General features: G+C 34.3%; 1 long non-coding RNA gene across 1 annotated transcript; it reads left to right on the plus strand.

The window, feature by feature from the left end:
- The first annotated feature begins 4703 nt into the window (after positions 1–4703).
- On the plus strand, positions 4704–8040 carry LOC141628693 (uncharacterized). The gene is made up of 3 exons (XR_012537175.1): positions 4704–4955; positions 6444–6473; positions 7119–8040. It is a non-coding gene; the product is annotated as an uncharacterized LOC141628693 (long non-coding RNA).
- Positions 8041–8497: the final 457 nt, after the last annotated feature.

An 8497-nucleotide genomic window follows, 5' to 3' on the forward strand; every position in this document is an offset into this window, starting at 1 on the left:
AGGTTATAAGTAATCAAATATGGAGAAATATCTTGACCCAAACTAGTATCCACTTCCAAATAAAGACTCGATCATTGACTACAATCAATTACCAACCTTGAGCAATCTATTGTGATACCTAATAAAGTCCAATTTTATCAAATATCAATTTCTCATCTAATTTTAGTGAAGAAAGTCAAATCGGTTGCCTTTAATCATCACCCTTTCTATTACTAACCCAAATTACGCAATTCAAGTTCAAGTAATGAGAAGCATTCATTCAATTGAGAAAAAGCAATGGAAATAATTAATACCAACAAAGCTGTCGATATTCAAATCACAAGTTAAATTCTTTTTATGAGTAAATTACGAAAAACCGAGTCCGATAATTTAATCACAATTGCTGCCGTGATAAGATTAAAATCGCAAAGTGAGGATTTAATCAAATCTAGCATATGAGTTAATAAAAACCCTAATTAGTTGTACACCTAATTAAGATGAATATCAAAACGGATATTAAAACAAGAAATTAAACAATACTTAATATAAAGCAAAGGAGTAATAATATCACAAGAAATTACCGGAGTTTCAACTTGTTTGAATCAAGAAGAAGAGAATTAGCCTTGAATAATAGTTATTGCTAAACGTAATTAGGTTTCCTAAGAAAATTGCATAAATCTCCCTCAAACTGAAAATAAACTTAAGTACTCTCTAAACAAAGTCAACTAATAAAAAGTCAAACCGACTCTCGGAAGAAACCGAGTAAAATAAAACAATAAATACGAGTCTCATATAACCAAACTGTGCGACAAAGGAATAAGCCGCGCGATCAAGCCAACGTAGTTCACAAGATCAAGCCAACGTAGTTCAAACAGGGATAATGTTTATTTGGAGGTGTGGCTACACTTGAGCTACATGTTCACCCAAGCTGCCTACGTACCTATAAAGCACGAAGTACTTTACAAGATCAAACTGACGTAGTTCATAAAGATGGAAGGATATATTTTTTTGAGATTTTTTTATTGGGTATGCAGTTTAATCTCTTACTTAGAAGCTTTGATGTGCAGTTTACGCTCTTGCTTAGGAGCCTTCGTTGTTGGGGTTTAAGAATAGTAGAACTTCATAAATTTCCCATTGATTGAGCCCGCACAAACGCCATCTTCATCCACTATTTTGTAAGCACCATTTGTGTAGACCTCCTTTACCACGTATGGACCATACCACTTAGAGGTGAATTTGCCAACTGGTTTGTGAGAGGTGATGATCGACCTTCGTACCGCAAGTACCAAGTCTCATACTTGGAAAGAACGAGGGCGCACCTTTTTGTTGAATGCGTGTGACAACCTTGCTTGATAAAGCTGGAGTTTTTGTTGAGCATCTAATCTTTTTTCATCGAGAGCCTCTAACTGTGCTCACCGCAATTTGTTATTTTCATCTTCCGCGATTCCCTCCTAAATAGCGATGCGCTAGAAGGGATCTGCAACTCTAATGGCAACACAGCCTACACTCCATACACCAACGCATACGGGGTTGCTTGAGTAGGTGTTTTGTATGTGGTACGATACGCCCACAATGCCTCACCAATTCTTTCATGCCATTCTCGTTTTAACTTTGCTACTACTTTCTTCAACAAGTTGCAAAGGGTCTTGTTTAAGGCTTCAACCAAACCATTTGCAGAAGCGTAGTACATTGATGACTTATATTGTTTGAACCTAAACTTCTCTCCCAGACTTGTCATCAGATGGTTGAAGAATTATTTCCCATTGTCAGTTGTGATACGCTGAGGTTCACCATATCTGTAGATTATCCGTGTTCGAATGAAGTCCACAATATTTTCTTTCTTGACTTTCCGTAGTGTGATGGCTTCTGCCCATTTTAAGAAGTAGACAGTGCTAGCAAGAATATACTCGTGTCCATTTGAGGCCTTTGGAGTAATAGGTCCTACAACATCAAGTCCCCAAGCTTCAAAGGGCCATGAAGAAATAGTAGGGTGTAATGGCTCTGGCGGTTGGTGAAGTCCATACAATCCTACACCATGATTGGCTAGTAATACCCCATTCTCTTTACACGATCATGAAGTATAGGCCCAGATTAATGAGAGCCACAAATGCAAGAGTGAGCTTCATGCATTACTTCAGCAACTTCGTCCTTGCTTAAACACCTCAACCATTGCCCCGAGAAAGAATGCCTGTAGAGGTACCTTTATAGTGAATAAACACTGGGACTTGCATAGACTCTTCTGCTCCTAGTGACAAAGTTCCTACAAGATTAGTAAGAGCGTCAACAATCGTAATTGTGGTGTTGACGGTGGAGGATGTGGTGTGAGCGTCGATGGTAGCGTGGTAGGAGTGTTGTCGTTTTTGTGCTGGATGTTGAAGAAGGATTGTTTTGTTTTTCTTTACTCTTAATGGGCTATCTTCTCTTATTGAACCCGTTTTATAAGAGAGTTGTTGATTAATATAATATGATATAGAGTACAAGTTATTACCTCTTGGAATGGGCTCTTATTTAATGCAGCCCAAACAACAATGATACTCATACTAAAATTCGACATTGCTTTATGACAGCTCAAATTGTTCTCTTCATTTTCTTTAATAGAATACGAAGTAATATTTAATCGTTATCCACTCTTGGGCAGCAAATTTAAACTTGAATTTCTTAGGCAGGCGCCACAGTTTTGGTGTACTTGTCGACTGCTTGCAGAGGAAATTTATAGAACTTTTGCTTCTTCCCCTCTCTGAAATTTATGATTATGATTTCTTCCCTAAAAATGAATGAGAATGACTCTATTTATAAAGTTTCAATTCCCCCTTTGTGGACTTTGGCATTCACAGGCCCATTTATGGATTTATTAGTGAACTTGACCAAATTTAATCGTCTTTTGGGTTTAATGATCCAGATAACCCATTTTGTAGTCCGAATTGACCCGTATTTCATTTAATCAGAACAAAATAAATTAAATTGAGTTATAATTTAGCATTAACTCAAATTTATTAATTTATTTTATTTATTCGGCACTTTAATAAATTTTCAGTGCCTACAAATTGCCTCCTTGGGACCTTGTCATGTGCACTTTTTAGTGCTTTGGCGTGACGGGGTCTCGATCCATTTTGCTTTGACTTGGAAGTCGATGATGAGCACCCTAACTTGTCGGAAAGCCAACTCCACTTTTCTTGACTTACTTGAAAGTCGATGCGCACCCAAACTTGGCGTAAAAAGTATTTTTGTTATTTTTTTTGACGTCACCCTTTCAGTTTTTTAGACTTGGTGAATGACACATTTTTTTTTGCTTGACTTGAAAGTCACTCGTTGTTAGAGTAACCTTTCAATTTTTTTTTTTAATGTCACCCTATCATCATCTGATTTGGCGGATGACCTATTGCCTCGATATACTTGCGCAGTAACTCGTACCCAACAACATGGTTTGACGAATTACAGTTTAAATAACAACCCATGGGCCAACTTTACGTGTAATTAAGCCGTATAGCAACGGGATAATTTTAGGAAATACAAACTTTGTCAATGAGATTTCCTTATTTCTTTGGCTCCTACATTCCTTTAGGCTTCGACCACAAGCTTTGTTGAATTTGTTGGATTATTATGATCCAAATTAGTCTAAATTTGATTTAATTAGTTAGTTAATTAGTGACTTATATAATTCCTCACAATGTGCCACTATAGTAGTTGGTCAAACGGTCAAATGATAGTGTTCATGTTTGTAGTTAGTTGGCCATTTATCAAGGAGTGGGTTAACACCACTTCCTAATTTTTAGTATTAGTTGTTTAAGCCTATTTAAGGACCGTAGGTGTATCAGTTAATTTGAGTTTGTTTACAAACAAAACGTCTCCATATGATTTCACTCTCCTATCATTTTTAGTCTATTATGTGGTATTTATTGATCTTGGGTTCCAGAATGAACCCTTGAAGAATCATGAGGGCTAGTGAGATTACTAGAACAAATGGCATTGCTGACAAGGAAATTTGAGGCCAAGGCAACTATGTTCAAAGTTTAAGTGTGTCAAACATTTTTTGGAAACTAGTATGCTGAATCCGACCAAGTTTTTGATGTCTCAATGCATGGGTAGCCATTAATCCTACTATGGTGAGATAGAGAGAAAGAAGCCAATCAAGGTCGATTTTGACATGGCAAGAAGTCACGGAGGTCTTGCAAGTTATTGTTACAACGATGGTCGTATCAAGTCTAATGACAAGCATGGTTCGACATGGCAAGAAGTCGAGCGTAGAAAATCCAGCAAATTTTGTATCAAGGGGTGTGTTGTATTTATGATCCAAAAATTGTAGACAAAGTTAGTTTGTTACATTTAGGTTACTGGGTATTATTATGCTCCTATTATTTAGCTAATATTTCTCCTCATGTGTAGTTTACTAATAGTGGAGGTAGTTGGTAATTTGGCACTACCTACGTCGGATTGTCCCATGTTTCGCTTCATCATAGCATTGGTTGTTTAGGTTGTAAGCTTTATTTAAGAGCCTCGTTTACTTTTATATTAATTAAGTCAGTTTACGAAAATTTTCTCTATATGTTTTACTGTCTTCTTTTATTTTTAGTCTATCGTATGGTATCAAGCTCACTACAACAAAACCCTTACATTAATGACGCTTCAATAAAGCGTCGAGCCTTGTTATTGGTTAAAATGTATTAAGATTTTTCAGCGTGTCAAAATTCCAAGGCCCGCTCATTTTAACTTTGACAAAACCCGTTTGAGCGCAATAATGAAAAATTAAACTGCCGAACTTTTCCTCTATCTTCTGACTAAAGAGAAAACCCTACCAGATCTAGAATCCCAAAACCCATTCCTCCCATCTTCAACAGATAAGATGAAAACATTCATCCCCCCTTCCTTTAGTTTTCATCTTTTTATCTTTAAATTTCATATATGCTTTGAATTTTGAACTACCAAAATGGTTCGATCGTATATTTGGTCAGTTTACTAGCTCCTTCCACAATCCTTTAGTAAGTTTGTTACTTCAAATCAACTCTAATTTGAAGTATTTCTCATTTTTCGTGTGATTTTAGTTCAATTATGAAATTTAGGGTTATGGTTTGTAATTTTTATATTCAAATTGAATTTGTTAACTTTGAGTTTCTTTTTTAATTATGTTCCGATTCCATATGTAGATTATTTGCTTTGTAATTTTTTCTATATATGAAGTATCGATTTAACTATTATACAAAAATTGCCCAAATGTTATCTTTTGGTATAACTGTGTTGTTTAACATGTTCATTTTTTTGTTGCTGTATTTGAAGAGTTGTCAATTATTGAATAAAGCTTGCTTGAAATACCATGTATGAAATGGCATATAATCTACACTGAGGGTTAATCCCGCCTCTCTTTTACCAAAAAAAATATAATCTACACTGATCTATTTTAGAACTTCATTGTATGTTTTTCTGTTTGTTTTTGTTAACTCTAGACCAAACTAATGAATTATTTGTTAATCTAAGACCCAAGTTTAGTAATGTTTGTAAAGATGTATGTTGCTTAGAAACTATCAATAATTCTCGTTAAAGACCGTCTTAACTTAAGGCAACTCTCACAACAGATTATAATAGAGGTGGAAATGAAAGGAATTTATGAGACGTCTTAAGTTAAGACAATCTTTAGACCTACTTAAAAACTATATGCTCAATTTGCAGGGAATGCTTATCTTGATGTCGCATCATGGAGTGTTGAGAACTCTCTTACTCTGACCATTAATTATTATTTTTACAAATTGCTCTTAATTGTTTTATGTAAACGTATTTTAGCAAGGTAATGACTAGGATACTTATGAAAAACATTAACTTGGGATGGGGGACAGGGGATATGGATTTGAAAATCCAAATTTGACATTTCTAATGCTACAAATCTGTCTAGTTTCCAGGTTTACATACTAGGTATGGGTACATAAACAACATATTTATAAAATTTATTATGTAAGTTAATTTTCATATTTATAAAATCTGTCTATATTTCCTTTGTTTTGCTCCTCCAAATTTGTTATATAAGTTAATTTCATATTTATAAAATTTATTCTCCGTCTAGTTTTCTCTATTAGTTTGGAATAGTTGCGTATATCATCGAAACTAATGGGAAATGTAATTTTATAGGAGTATGGGTTTAAGAATGAGCTTCTTTACATGTATTTGGCCAAAAATTTTTTGTTGTGTGACCTTTCACATGGTGCTTCAACTTGATAATAGTTTTGATTCTATCTTGTATACTTGTTAAACTTTAAATTAAGTATGCTGAACTCTTTTTTACTATATTTTAATAGAAATTTGAGTGACATTACTATTTCCTCCGTCCATTTCATTTGTTTACCCTTTTTATTCTTTGCAAGGAGTATTTTAATAATGGGTAAACAAATAATTAGAACGGAGGGAGTATTTTTTATGCAATGAACGTATGTAATTGCAAGTATTCGTGTGACCAAATGTATTGTGGTTTTACTGTGCAGATAAAAGTTGGAATTGCTCTTCCTAAACAGGTACCCTCATCTATTATGTTCATCAGTTTTTAAAATTGTTATGTGTCATGCACATGTACTAATACATCTCATAGCCAAGTTGGTTTTGAACGGGAAATAAATTATGCTTGTGGAAGCTTCTAATTTGATTATATTGATGATAAATTCCTTGATCTTTTAATTTCCAGTATGATTTCCGTCTGTCAGACGAGGACATTAGTGCCTGACATAAGTAATTGTACAAGTATTTGCTTCGGTCTGTTGGTAAGCATGTTGAATATAGACAAATCTTGTGCATACTTAATTGTAATTTCTTTATCAACCACGTTGTGACTATTTCTAACAAAAAATTTTATATACCTAGAACCTAAATTTGATTTGTAGATGCATTTTTATCTAAATTTGATTTTGTACCATTTACCTCTATATTCATTAAATGTATTATTGTCATTTTAATAGGTAGCAAGGTAATTATTTTGCATGTTAGTGTGTCGGATAATTATTTTGCGGGAGCCATTGAGGCACTGGGTTAATGTTGTTGTTGTTGTTGTAAGGTTCCTTCCCAATTTAAAAACATGAACTTTAATCCATTATTAATTGTTCATTGCAGATGCATTTGAATGTATATTAGTTTTGTGAAAGTAACATCAGATTCTACTATTTCAGGAATAATGATGAATAATGATAGCTACATCTATCATGATATTAACCACTGAAGATAGGATGATATAACTATATCTATTAATTATCTTACCATGCTCAAGGTAATTTTTTGAAATAAGAGTATTAGCCTTTGATTTCGTTTCTGCATATTTTAAGTGTGTGATTTTAAATATATCAGGTGAGACATGCATTTTGTATAGTCTTTTTAGCCTATTTTTGCACGTATTTCCATATACTTTTGTACTGGTTATATTGCATTATGCCCCGAAATGGTTACTTTGGTTCGTCTTGTCTATTTTGTAAAAATGAACGTGAAAATAGTAGAATCGTACCATTTTCGTCCTGTTTTTGCATGCATTTTGAGGAGACGAGATTTTCAGAGCGAGATACTGCATTGGGATGCGTGAAAGAATGGTCTACGAAGCAGTCAATAACGAGTTTGGAACTGTTTTGGAGGAAGAACACTCGATCGAAGACTTTTCTTAGTCGATCGAGTGGTTTCACAAGCTGAGGAGGTTGATCGAGTAATCTACTGTGCTCGATCGAAAAGATAGAATTCGAGATTACTCGATCGAGTGATATTTCTACTCGATCGAGTGGTTTGCTTGCTGAAGTCCTCGATCGAGCTGTTTCAAACTGCTCGATCGAGTGGATTAGGGTTTCACGGGCCTTAATTAGTCCGTGTTACTTATTTTAGTTTATGGACTTAGTTATTTTCTATTTAAGTGTGAGTTAATTAGGTAATTTATCATCTTCTTATCAATCTTTCACTGCTTAACACTCTTAATTACACTGCTTTCTCTTTTCCCTACTCTTTCACTGTAACTTTTGTTTTCGGTTTATTTTGCTTGGATCTTGTGTTCTTTACGCCAGAATTCTCGCGATTGTAATCTCTTACTCTCCTTTAATCTTAATCTTTCATTTGTTTGCATTAATTCTCTTGTTTAATTCGCTTAATTTTAGCCATAATCTCTTTTATGCAATTTTATTACAATTTCAATATGTTTGTTATTAGTTTATTCATTATTATTAATCTTGACAATATTGATAGTATGAGTAGCTAATTTAATTCATGTTGGGACTAGGGGATCTATGGTAAAATTGTGACGATGTAGCGAATAGGTTAGATGACTTATTTGTGAGATCCTGTACCCATGGCAATTTAATTGTATTTACCGACTTAGTTGAGTGTACGCTTCTAAGTTACCTTTAATCTGATTAAATTTAATCCTGGATCGAAAGATTGAACTAAATAGACCTGCTATGAAAAGTAGACTACCCTGACGAGGACGGAAGTTAAGTTAGTGGAAATCTAGGATATAAAGTGGGCTAGAAGGACCTTTCAACATCCGTCTCACAATGAGTTATCTAGACTATTTGCA

The sequence above is a fragment of the Silene latifolia genome, chromosome Y, assembly GCF_048544455.1.
Source record: "Silene latifolia isolate original U9 population chromosome Y, ASM4854445v1, whole genome shotgun sequence".
NCBI classification, from domain to species: Eukaryota; Viridiplantae; Streptophyta; class Magnoliopsida; order Caryophyllales; family Caryophyllaceae; genus Silene; species Silene latifolia.